Consider the following 13392-nt stretch of genomic DNA (forward strand, 5'->3'; position numbering starts at 1 on the left):
TATTGTATATGCAGGGCGTGCCGTTCGAGAAATACATAGGGGCGGTACTCATAAATATCGCGAAAGAGCAGGATAAAGACGTGTCATGGAGAATGGTGAAGGACAGAGTTAGGGCGAACTTAGATGCCAATATAGCGCGCTTTTATACAATTCAGAACGGGGTCCTTTTCTACCGTAGAAATCCGAACACACAGGACTGGGTGTTGTGTATACCAAATGAAATAGTCAACAACTTGATCTGGTACACGCACCTAAGTTACGGGCATTACGGGGCAAGGAAATGCTGTAAGAAGTTAAGGGAATCAGTTTATTTCATTAGTATGGAGAGGAGGATCAAGAACGTGCTAGGTAGTTGCAGAGGTAGTGGGTCATGCGTGTTCCTTTTGTACTGCTCGGTCTGGAGGAATGTTTCGTGATGATGATTGTGAGAGTCGAAGTGTGAGATATAATAAAAGATCCACCATCCTATCCAGAAAGTGCACTGTAGCGTTAAATAATTACGAGACCATAGGATAGAGAATCACCAATGTAAAGCCATGCCCACTGGGCGGAATTTCTCATGTGTTATTGTTGTAGGTTATAGAATTTGTGTGTTTAGGTTATAGAATTTATCGGAATAAATAAGATAGTGAAGAGAAAAGGATTGGTGGCCTTTTCCTTCGAATTGTATGTTGTCATGATATCCAGAATTTATAATGTGTGCGCCACTCATATTCAGTGCGATGGCCACGTGTTGATAAATGCCGTTAAATAAAAAAAGAAAGAAAATGTGGTATTGCCAGTGCGTAGTGAACAGAGTTCTGTAAATTACTGATAGATGTGCGTTTCCGTTGCGTATTATTCATATAGGAGGATAATTTGTAACTTAATTGTGAGTACGAGAGTTCATGTTACTCGATAAATAAGAGTGAATCCACACGTTTGGCAGACCACTCATCTTGCAGGCCTGACTGCTTGATGCCACAGTATGAGCAAGGCATGTGGGTGCCTCTCACCGGACCGCGCGCCTAGAACCGCTAGACCACCGCGGCCGGCAGAATTTTAGAACATATATTGTGTTCGAACATTATGAATTACATCGAAGAAAACGGTCTATTGATACACCGTCAACATGGGTTTAGAAAACATCGTTCCTGTGAAATACAACTAGCTCTTTATTCACATGAAGTTTTGAGTGCTATTGACAAGGGATTTCAGATTTCCAGAAGGCTTTTGACACTGCACCACACGAGCGGCTCGTAGTGAAATTGCGTGCTTATGGAATATCGTCTCAGTTATGTGACTGGACTTGTGATTTCCTGTCAGAGAGGTCATAGTTCGTAGCAATTGACCGAAAGTCATCGAGTAAAACAGAAGTGATTTCTGGCGATCCCCAAGGTAGTATTATAGGCCCTTTGCTGTTCCTTATCCGTATGAACGATTTGGGAGACAATCTGAGCAGCCGTCTTCGGTTGTTTGCAGGTGACGCTGTCGTTTATCGACTAATAACGTCATCAGAAGATCAAAACAAACTGCAAAACGGTTTAGAAAAGATATCTGAATGATGCGAAAAGTGGCAGTTGACCCTAAATAACGAAAAGTGTGAGGTCATCCACATGAGTGCTAAAAGGAACTCGTTATACTTCGGTTACACGATAATTCAGTCTAATCTAAAAGCCACAAATTAAATAAATACCTAGATATTACAATTACGAACAACTTAAATTGGAAGGAACACATAGAAAATGTTGTGGGGAAGACTAACCAAAGACTGCGGTTTATTGGCACGACACTTAGAAAATGTAACAGATCTACTAAGGAAACTGCCTACACTACGCTTGCCCGTCCTCTTTTAGAATACTGCTGCGCGGTGTGGGATCCTTACCAGACAGGACTGACGGAGTACATCGAAAAAGTTCAAAGAAAGGCAGCACGTTTTGTATTATCGCGAAATATGGGAGATAGTGTCACAGAAATGATACAGGATTTGGGCTGGAAATCATTAAAAGAAAGGCGTTTTTCGTTGCGACGGAATCTTCTCACGAAATTCCAATCACCAGCTTTCTCCTCCGAATACGAAAATATTTTGTTGACACCGACCTACATAGGGAAGAAGGATCACCACGATAAAATAAGGGAAATCAGAGCTCGTACGAAAAGATATAGGGGTTCATTCTTTCCGCGCTCTATACGAGATTGGAATAATAGGGAATTCTGAAGGTGGTTCCATGAACCCTCTGCCAGGCACTTAAATGTGATTTGCAGAGTATGCATGTAGATGTAGTGGTAAACTGCTTTGCGACTAGAGTCGGTCGCAAAGAAATAATAATCTGAAACGTCGTTCCTGATGCTGAGGTCCGACTGCATGAAGAGCTAAAATGTAGTAAACGATAATTTTTTTCCTTTCATCATATTAGGGTGAATGTTTGACGTTACGTGTTCAAGTTCGTTGGAGGACGTTAAGTGCCCTCATTCTCAAATAAAGGATGAATAACGTCCAGGAATTTGAGCGCTGTCAGTTATGTTGCCTCAAGATAAACACAGTTTCTATCTCTAATACTTGTCCTACTGTGTTAAACGTTTGACATAAGATTGTACTTCTTAAAGAGTAGATTGTGAAAACATTTTAAATTTTTAAAATCTGTCAGTAATTAGGATTACGCGTAATATTGAAAAGAAAATTTTTGTGTTCCTGAAAGCCGTTAGACAAGCAACCTGCAACTCCCACTGGAATATCGATTTTGTACAAGATGTACAACTTTGCTTCCACCGTTTTCCCCCAAAATTTGAGGCTTTAATGAAACAAATTGGTTACACATTCAAATTATTTTCCATCGCTGGCCACTACTTTCTCCCATCTTTCGGGCAATGTACGAATCCCGCGTCGAAAAAATTGTTCATCTTTTGAAGCGATCCACGAATCTATCCAATTTGTGACTTCTTCATGAGATCGGAAGTGTTGGTCAGCTCGGCAATGCGTCATTAATCTTAACAGGTGATAGTCAGAGGGAGTAATGTCTGGAGAATATGGCGGACATTCCATTTTAGCGTTTCCAAGTACGTTTTGACCTCTTTTGCAACGTGGGGTCGAGCGTTGTCATGCTGCAAAATCACTTTATCGTGCCTCTCGCTGTATTGCGACCGTTTGTCTTTTAATACTCTGCTGAAACGCATTTGCGTTAATTGCGTTCGATAACGAGCACCTGTGATTGTTTCACTTGGTTTTAACACGTGGCACAACTTGACTAGAAGAAGGGATCGGTTTGTAGGAGATGTTCTGAGGCATCAAGGGATCAGTAATTTAGTATTGGAGGGCAGCGTGGAGGGTAAAAATCGTAGAGGGAGACCAAGAGATGAATACACTAAGCAGATTCAGAAGGATGTAGGTTGCAGTAGTTACTGGGAGATGAAGAAGCTTGCGCAGGATAGAGTAGCATGGAGAGCTGCATCAAACCAGTCTCAGGACTGAAGACAACAGTATACGACGACGAGCTGGTCCCACCAAGTGCAGAGCATGCTCTTGGAGCTGTGAATATTTGGTTTGGCCGTCGATGTGGAACCATGGCCGGGATATCCCCATGATTTTTTGAGTTTAGGGTTATCGTAATGAATCCATTTTTCGTCCAAGGTCACAATGCGATGCAGAACTCCCTTCCGTTTTTGCCTCTGAAGCAACTGTTCACAAACACCTACGAAACGTCCCCTTTGAACAATTATAAAAGACTGTGCTTAAACTGACACACAATATTTTTTAGCGCAACGCAATCTGACTTTCAATAATCCCTACAAAAGAATGGCCCTGACTAACATTAACCTATACCTTTCACAAATCACTTACCTCACAAAAATCTTCGTTACTCGAACTACTGCAATACAGCGAGCGCCACTACTGCCAGCTAAATAAAAGATTCAAACTACGGAAGGCACTAACTACTGATAGGCATAGTTAGCAAATGAAAGATTTTAATAGAGAACAAACAATGTATTTACCGTAATAGTCATCAAAAGTCATAATATATATAGGAGTTCATAACATCCATTCTTACAAATATCAAAACTCCGCCATTTCTCTCCCAACATCCACCACTGCTGGCGGCTCACCTCCAACAGCGCAACGCTACGCGCTGTTCACATCCAGCTGCCCAACACTACAATGGCAGACAACAATGCAAACCAGCCACAGACTGCACACAGCACAGCCAGTGATTTTCATACAGAGCGCTTTGTAACGTTGCCAATAAGAAAACATAAACAGCCTACTTACATAGCCCCCATGCTCCCCACAAAAAATTTTACAAATTGTTTTGGGCACTGGCCAATACATATTTGTTAAAATTTTTTCACAATTACAATAACAAAGAAATCAAATGCACACACTTATTGATACAATGTTGGTCAAAAGCTAAAATTTTCTCACAGTCCATAAAGACAGTCCTGATCGTTCATCACAGTAAAATAGCAGTGCTTTTCTCAAAGTCTGAGCAGTAGAAGAAAATGCACACGGAAGTAGTGGATTTCCATGCAGTCTTGAAGAAGTAGTGTTGTCCTTCCAACGAAAAGAGAATGCTGACTCTTGACATGCAGACAGGTAATGGGCCACAACAGAGCAAACCCACAGCAGAGTCAGTCGAAGTTTTGAAGAATATTGGTACGTAGGTCATCACAGAGTAGACCCACTGTAGTCCTGGTAGAGATTACGGTATTGGTGGGCCACCAGAGGTGCAGACCCACTGCAGTCCTTGTAGAAATTGTGGTATTGGTGGGCCACCATAGGTGCAGACCCACTGCAGTCCTTGTAGAAATAATGGTACTGGTGAGTCAGCAAAGGTGTAGACCCACTGTAGTCCTTGTAGAAATAATGGTATTGTTGGGTCATCAAAGATGCAGACCCACTGTAGTCCTTGTAGAGATGGCCAGCAGCCATCTGTTGTGACTGTGCAGGTGCACAATCACCATTGAAGAGTCTTGCAGATAATATAGCAAGTCCATAACCACCACTTGTGCACTCACAAAGTTTTTGGAATTGTCCTTAGAACCAGCAATGCTGTTATCCAGTCCCTTGCTGAATGATTAACACACGTGCAAACACTAACAGTCCCTACTTCTCACATATTGTCCATATACTATGACCAACAGAAATGTGTGCAGTGAAATGTAACTTACAAGTTACTTAATTTGATGAACTGGTGTCAATCACAATTTGTAACATAAGAATACAATAACAAAGGTACAAAATACATCATTAAAAACATAATAATACAGATAACTTTTGTAGTAATACAGGCATTACAAAAGAATAGAAATAGACATATACATCAGTGTTACAGGAATTATGACATAAGTAAATAAATAAAATAATGAGAATAGTATTTGAAAGATTAATTTCACACATGAGAATTGAAACAGAACAGAATTAATAATGTGTAAACATATTTACAAAGAAAATGACATAATATCAATGCAAATTGTATTTGAGGATAACAGTATTCCTCATCATAGTGAATGTAACATAGTATTAGAAAAATTCTACAACATAAATCTTATTAGATGAACACATAAAGACAGGAAGAACACATATATACAAGGGTACACAAACACATAGCGGAATGGTACAAAATGAGAGGACAGGGTTTGTTTTCAGTGTGACATTTGGTACTGCAGTCCAACCCAAAACTTCATTCCATAGATCTTTCCTCTTATTTCAACATTTGTTTCCACCAAAAAAATCCTATCCAAGCATGCTTTCTGTATTTATATGTTCACATATTTCTTACTTCATTATATATTTTCCATTATCTTACTTCATCATTTATTTCCAAGAAAATCCTACCTAAACCTGTTGTCCCTAAACCCTACTTTTTTGGTTCATATCCTCTTTCAAAATACTGTTTTGGCCAAACCATTTTCTTATAGCTTCTCAATGTATTTCTTCCGATTCATCATAGTTAGTTTCTTATATAGTCTACCCCCTCTTAAGCTAACTTAAATCTACTGAGCTCAGATATATATACCAAGGGACGAGGCAATGCAGCAGCACATAACAAATTAACACAAACAGCAAGGACAAAAAAATACAAATTGGCAAAGTAAGCAACAATATTACAACTAATATAAGGCAATGAGCAGCAAACAAGAAAAATAAATCAGTAGTAAACTGGCTTAGCAGAGTAACACAAAGTCAAATTCAGTAACACTATGCCTGGCAAACAGCAGCAGCAAATGAAATAACTTATATCTAAACATGACATAGCTCAAGCAGAAAAAAATATTACACTAAAGACAACAATGCAGACAAGGGAAACGTATATTCACATCATAATGTCTATGTAATTAAAGTGGTGCACCACAACTTATTCTACAAAAGAAATTACCAAGTACTTGGAAAGAAAATTATGAATGCAGTTCCTGTGAAGGTAAATGTCTTTTTGTGCTCCCTCATTTTTTTGAAAAAAATTATTATTTACTCGATCTGTAGACAGAAAATATTTATATTAGTACATCTATAAATTTTATTTTAACCAATGCTGCAGCGCAGCTAGAAACTGGATATTAAACAAATTGAGTAAATAAATACATAAAGCAAGCCATATGGCATTTCTCTCAACTAGCAAGACAATAGCCGTGAAATGTTTCTCATCGTTTCATTAGGCATTTTAGTAAATATCATAAATTAAGAGCTCCACAGTATAATCATATGTTTTCAAGTTTGAGCATGTCGTATTTGCGATGCTTTCTACAAAGGAATGTCAATAGCGAGGATAATGGCCTCCCATTTTTTTCTACCTGTGCCTCTGAAAAGGCACACAGTAATGGCTTTTTCTCCAGGCGTCTGACACAGCTGGGTGCCCACGATGCATTACGTGTAGGTGGTCACTTAACTTTCTTACGGAAATATTTATGACAGCAGTTTTCGCTACAGTGGCAGTCTCATATAAAAAATTTCACAGGTCGAGAATTTGCGTTGCAAATGTGTAGAAACAAAATCCTATGAATATAACAGTGTCCAAAAAATTTTCAGTGGCATTGTGATACATTCACACATGTACACACATTTCATAACTCTTAAAATACGATTCTTGGTTTCCAACAACCTTTTCCACAAACCAGAGTCCCTAACAACTACTCATTATTCCTTACCTTATTCGTCGACACTTCTTCAATATTTCATCATAACAGATACGTAGCATACTCAAATAACTCATATAGCATCAGCTTATTGATCATAAACATACCGCAACAGCATAATACACATAGTCATCGTAATAATAACATCATAACACCTCAGTCAACTCTCAAAATCGTCGTAGCTTCCTCCAATAATTTAAAAACCTAAAAAAAAACTCTCTGCTCATTTCAATAGTGTCATCTACCTCAAACGTACTTTAAAATCATGCTCCCTTACCAAATACATCATTCAAAGCTCTCATAGTATCACAATGGTTCCGCAAAAGTATGAACAGTTCACAAAGTACAGACAAAATACAATTTCGTAAGTGTGAAGTTATCCAACGGTGTAATTACGTAAACATCTGTCACTGCCGTAGTAAAAAAGTTTGTCTCTCTCAGTTAAATGATCAGATAGCTGTGTAATTCTGTGTTAGAGAAATAAGGTACCGATGTGTAAAGTTGTATAAGCAAATACCATATTAGCTAGGGCTCCTTGTGCTTGCCACACACATGGTACACAAAGTAAGCGTGTACCCCCCCTGAGGATTAATGTAATTATATCCTCAGGTGTTACAGATTACAGCAATGGAATGAAATGTATCACGGAAAAGCTTTGTATCATTGTACTTCAAATATCTTTAAAAATAAATGATTTAAGTACAAAATTAATCACTCAAATACGTGTCCTGTAGCGCTAAATGTGCGTCTTGTTGCAACATAATCTCTGTGGAAGTGTCGTAGTTATCGTCCTCCGAAAGCTAAGTTCTGCAGAAGTCAATGTACTTACCTCATGATACACAAAAGTGAAATGCTTTGCATATGGATATCTTAGTTATTACGCTTATTGCCGTGATGGAGAAAGTACTGTGCTGTAACGTATTGTTGTGCTACGGAAAAGGCTGTCTCATTGTAGCTATACCACAAAAGTTACTACTAAAACATGTTTTACTTTCCGGAATAATACAGAAAAACTGTGCAGAAATAAAACAGAAACACTGCAAAAGCAACATTGTATATTGTCACTCATTAGTAGCATCGTGATAAAATCGTGTAGCTGTCACATAAACTAACCACTGTGTTATCTGGTATATCACAGAAAGTACTTTAAATCCAGAATGTATTTTCAAGTAAACCAAAATGTTGCATTAAAATCTCATTAGCAGTACCAGTATATGTCCTAAGTATGTAAGCCTGATAGTCGTTACGTAATCGTGCAACTAACAAGCAAGAATGTACAAATACAACACTGTGTCGTCTGTTCACTATAACAATACATTCGTAATTTCTGTTTAAAAATGTTCCCTAGGTTCTAGACTGGATATTTAACTTCAAACATTGTTGCATGTTAACAGTTTCTATGTTTGACAAAGCATACTAGTAATGTGAAGTGAAAAATTTTATAGCAAAGACTAAGTTAAAAAGCAAATTATCTCTCAATAAACGGTTTTACATGTGAAATGTGGTGCAATCCTTTACTCTTCATAGTATTCAGAGTTTCAACTTAAACGCAATTATCACGCAGTATATGTCGGTAAACAATACTGGAATATTTCTCAAGGTTAGCGTCTATGTCATTTTTCTCTGAGCCAGCCGGCGCAAGCGGCTGCCTGCGGTGCGAGTCATTGTCTCTCTCTTTGTTGGCACGCGTCGTTATTGGGATTAGGAGACCTAACTTCTACAAATTCACCTTGCCGAGAGGGCCCAGCTCTGTTTGAATCCCGCCAGTTCTGACACAATTCAGGTCTGTCGTTACGATCATATCGTCTGTCGTCATGTCGGTAGATTCCACAGTTTCTTTCTTGTCGGTCACGTGGTGGAGAATTTCTCCCTGAATCGTAACTGCGTGCTGAACTGTTGCGTCTGAAATTATTCTGTCTCCCTTGATAATAATAGTTCTGGTTACCATATTGTCTGTTTCTACGATTGTCTCTGTGATATTCATTACTACGGAAATGCGAACTTTCTCTGTAACTATTACTCTGCCAGTGGTTGTCATATGGGTGGTGTCTGTTTTGGTCACGATTTGTGTTGTGAGAATAGTCTCGTCGTGTCCAGTTATTATTTCTTTCATCGCGGAATTGCGACGGATGTGACCTGTAATTGCTGTGATGCTGTTTCCACGTTCCGCGATTGTCAGTGTCAATTTCCAATTCTTGTAACATTCCCTGAAAAGCTTCAATGTCGTCTTTGCAACGTCCTGCCAAAATAATATTTCTTAAATGTTCAGGCAATTTCATTAAGCAAATGCGGATGAGTTCTGAAGGGCTGTATGGGTTTGACAGGTATTGATTCTTGTGCAACATGTCTTCAAAATATTTGTCAAGACTGGAAAATTCAGATTGTTCAAAGTGTTTCATCATCATGATGCTATGTTTTACTCGGCCTTGCGTAGCTTGAGACCAATATGCTGAGAGGAAGGCATGGTAAAATTCTCCTTCACTGTGACAATCGTGAATGACCGATCGCATTCTTACAGCTGGTTCATTCTCTAAGTAGCCACACATAAATTCTAATCTGTGCTGCCGGCCGGAGTGGCCGTGCGGTTCTAGGCGCTGCAGTCTGGAGCCGAGCGACCGCTACGGTCGCAGGTTCGAATCCTGCCTCGGGCATGGATGTGTGTGATGTCCTTAGGTTAATTAGGTTTAATTAGTTAAGTTCTAGGCGACTGATGACCTCAGAAGTTAAGTCGCATAGTGCTCAGAGCCATTTAATCTGTGCTCTAATGACCAGTTGGGAGGAAAACAATGAGAGAATTGATGGAGCCATGCTTGTGGATGAATGTCGTTGCCAGAATTCTTAAATGTTTTGAATTTACGTGTAGTAATGAACAGCTTATAGTCAAAATCATCATGTCGGCGAGTCGCATGTCGGTCATTGTTACGTCGTTTCGGCGGTTCCATTTCAAAATTCGGTGTACCTTGCCAATTTCTTTCATAATTTCCGAAGTGCCCAGAGTTATTATTTAGTGGCTGTTCCGTATTTCTATGTCCCTCTTCCCGTATTGGAGTGCGAGTGGTCTCTGAAATACGTAATTCTTGTATTACCTGTGTCAGCTGATCTTGTACTTCCCGGATTTCTCTTTGGTGTTGCGTATTAATTTGATTCTGATTTTGTTTGAATTTCCTAATTTGTTCGCACTCTTCTGTGTCATTAAAGACTACCGGTTTTGCGACATTCAGATTATCATCTACCTTCGTAGATAAAGTATTTAGCTGATCCGAAAGTTCAATTACTTTCTCTGATAATGAACTAATTTCCTCCATGTGTCTTTCTACTGTGTCCTTTAAGTTTTCCTGAGTTTTTGCAAGTTGCGTAACCGAATCGGTAGATGCAACTGAGTCAATTTTAGCTTGCAAGGTCTCATGATTTTCATGAACAATAATTTGCAGTTCTTTTATGGCTGCTTCGTGATTCTGTAATGCATTTTCATGCCGCGAAAAAATAGGTTGAAAATGTTCACAAATTTGTGTTTTTACGTCGTTACAGACTTTTTGACATTTCGATTCGATTTTATGTAACTCAGTAGTTAAATCTTCACGTGTTTGTTCAAGTGTGGTGTGAAGATTTTGTTCCATTGCGTCTAACTGTTGCTGTGTTTGTCTCTGGTGTTGTTCCATTGTGTCTAACTTTTGAAGATTTTGTTCCATTGTGTCTAACTTTTGAAGATTTCCTTCCATTGTGTCTAACTTTTGTAGCCTTTGTCCCATTTGTTGCATTAATTGTAATAGCAATGCACTGGTGTCTGAAACATGTTCCTCAGTGCTTTTCGGCAGTGAATTTGCACCGGCAACATTCACATTTTGACAAGCGGAAAATGTGTCTTGACTTATTTGAGAAAACGGTGAGGACGCAAAACCTGAATCTACAGTATTTGCAAAATTGTGTCCTGTCATTTCGGATTCCTGAGGCGAGCTATTGCCGATCGATCGATCGATAATGCTTCCCTGTTCACTAATTGTTTCACTGCCTACGCCATTGTTTGCCGCCCGCTCCATTTCCCTATGCACAATTACCAAATTACTATGTTGAACATTAGTTAATTCATTACACGGTGGCGCTAACACACTGCTTTCGTCTTCACTGTCATTTCTCATTTTACTTTGGAGCCTAGTATTACGTTTTTCACACGCCATAATTGTCACAATATTTCACACGATAACACAGAAAAGCACAATTTGAAGAGCAAACTAACAAAACATATTAACATAGCATTGAAAATAATATCTAGTTAATTGCAAGCGCAGCTGCGAAATACTTGGTGCAAATCTACATGCATGCCACAACTGTGTACAACAATGAAAAACTACAACTACAAAGGAAATTCTCTCTATAATTACGCGCTAGCAATAAACAAAAGCTACACTAACTACACAAACTACAAGAAAAAAATCAGAAGATTCCAGTGAGGTATCCTCGGCTAAGGGGTCGACATATGAAACGTCCCCTTTGAACAATTATAAAAGACTGTGCTTAAACTGACACACAATATTTTTTAGCGCAACGCAATCTGACTTTCAATAATCCCTACAAAAGAATGGCCCTGACTAACATTAACCTATACCTTTCACAAATCACTTACCTCACAAAAATCTTCGTTACTCGAACTACTGCAATACAGCGAGCGCCACTAATGCCAGCTAAATAAAAGATTCAAACTACGGAAGGCACTAACTACTGATAGGCATAGTTAGCAAATGAAAGATTTTAATAGAGAACAAACAATGTATTTACCTTAATAGTCATCAAAAGTCATAATATATATAGGAGTTCATAACATCCATTCTTACAAATATCAAAACTCCGCCATTTCTCTCCCCACATCCACCACTGCTGGCGGCTCACCTCCAACAGCGCAACGCTACGCGCTGTTCACATCCAGCTGCCCAACACTACAATGGCAGACAACAATGCAAACTAACCACAGACTGCACACAGCACAGCCAGTGATTTTCATACAGAGCGCTACGTAACGTTGCCAATAAGAAAACATAAACAGCCTACTTACACACCGTTCAACGTCTCTCTGTTTCAGCTCACACGGGACCCAAGTTCCTTCTTCCTGAATCATGCCCACAGCCTTGACACATTTTGAAATGGCTTGCTGTGTCACTCCCACTAATTGTGCCAATTCTTCTTGAGTTCGACGCGGGTCTTCACTCAGCAATGTCTCCAATTCTGCACCTTCAAAAACATTCTCTCTTCCACCACTAAGCCGGTCTACGACGTTAAAATCACCGTCCTTGAAGCATTGAAACCACTCACGACACGTTCTCTCACTAATAGCGTCCTCACCGTACGTACTTGAGAGTATTAGATGAGACTCAGCCGCTGTTTTCTTCATATTGAAACGAAACAGTAGCACCTCCCGAAAATGACGAGAATTAGGCTCGTAAACTGACATTTTCAATCATGAACAACTTTATGATGCAGACACAAATCGACTAATGTTTGAATGAGGTTATGTTGACTGGGGTCCAAGCTAACTGCTTGACTGCGATCTTTTTCTTTCGACCGCTACTTACCGCTGTCGCCACCTATCGGCAAACAGCAGAAGCAAAGTTGTACACCTTGTAATATACAAATGTCTGGTGAAGAAACATGATCACAATGCATCCTCGGTGCTGGCACGTCGCACTTCGCTGCTAGCCAGTAGCACTGTTGCACTTCCGCTGCAGCCTCGGTGCTCTCTGCCCACCGGAAGTAATTGCCCTGCCTCTGTTCGCATATCGAGCAGAGTGCTAGCAGCGTCAAATGCGGCATTGCTGGAGTGATCTTTAGGCAATCAATCACAGCTCAGGTTTCAGGACATACGGCGATGGTAGCAGCGCGAAACACAAACCCGCTGGATATCATCGCCTGGCAAGGATCGTAGCGAGCAGCGATGGTGCAGGTTAAATGGGCCGGTGAGACGCAGTGGGTTTGATTCATCTTCGCCGTGCCAAGCCAGCGAGCAGCGAGATGGCAGCTTAAATGCACTCTAAGGAATCGTTTCACACTACCCAGGAGAAAGGCGCTGGAAGCACGGCTTTCTGGTAGGCGCTATTCACAACACAGCTGAAGTGCAAACGGCGCGCTAGCTTGCGCTGGCACAGCTTGACAGATCATCACGTAGGTGTTTGCACTTGTACACATATTCCTAAATATTGACATAGAATTAGCAAATGGATCGCAACAAATAACTACTGTGGATGGTCTTGCTCAAAAGGAATCCGATGAGTGTGAGGTTATTTTAAACTGTTGTGTTAA

The sequence above is a fragment of the Schistocerca nitens genome, chromosome 6 (genome assembly GCF_023898315.1).
Source record: "Schistocerca nitens isolate TAMUIC-IGC-003100 chromosome 6, iqSchNite1.1, whole genome shotgun sequence".
Taxonomy (NCBI): domain Eukaryota; kingdom Metazoa; phylum Arthropoda; class Insecta; order Orthoptera; family Acrididae; genus Schistocerca; species Schistocerca nitens.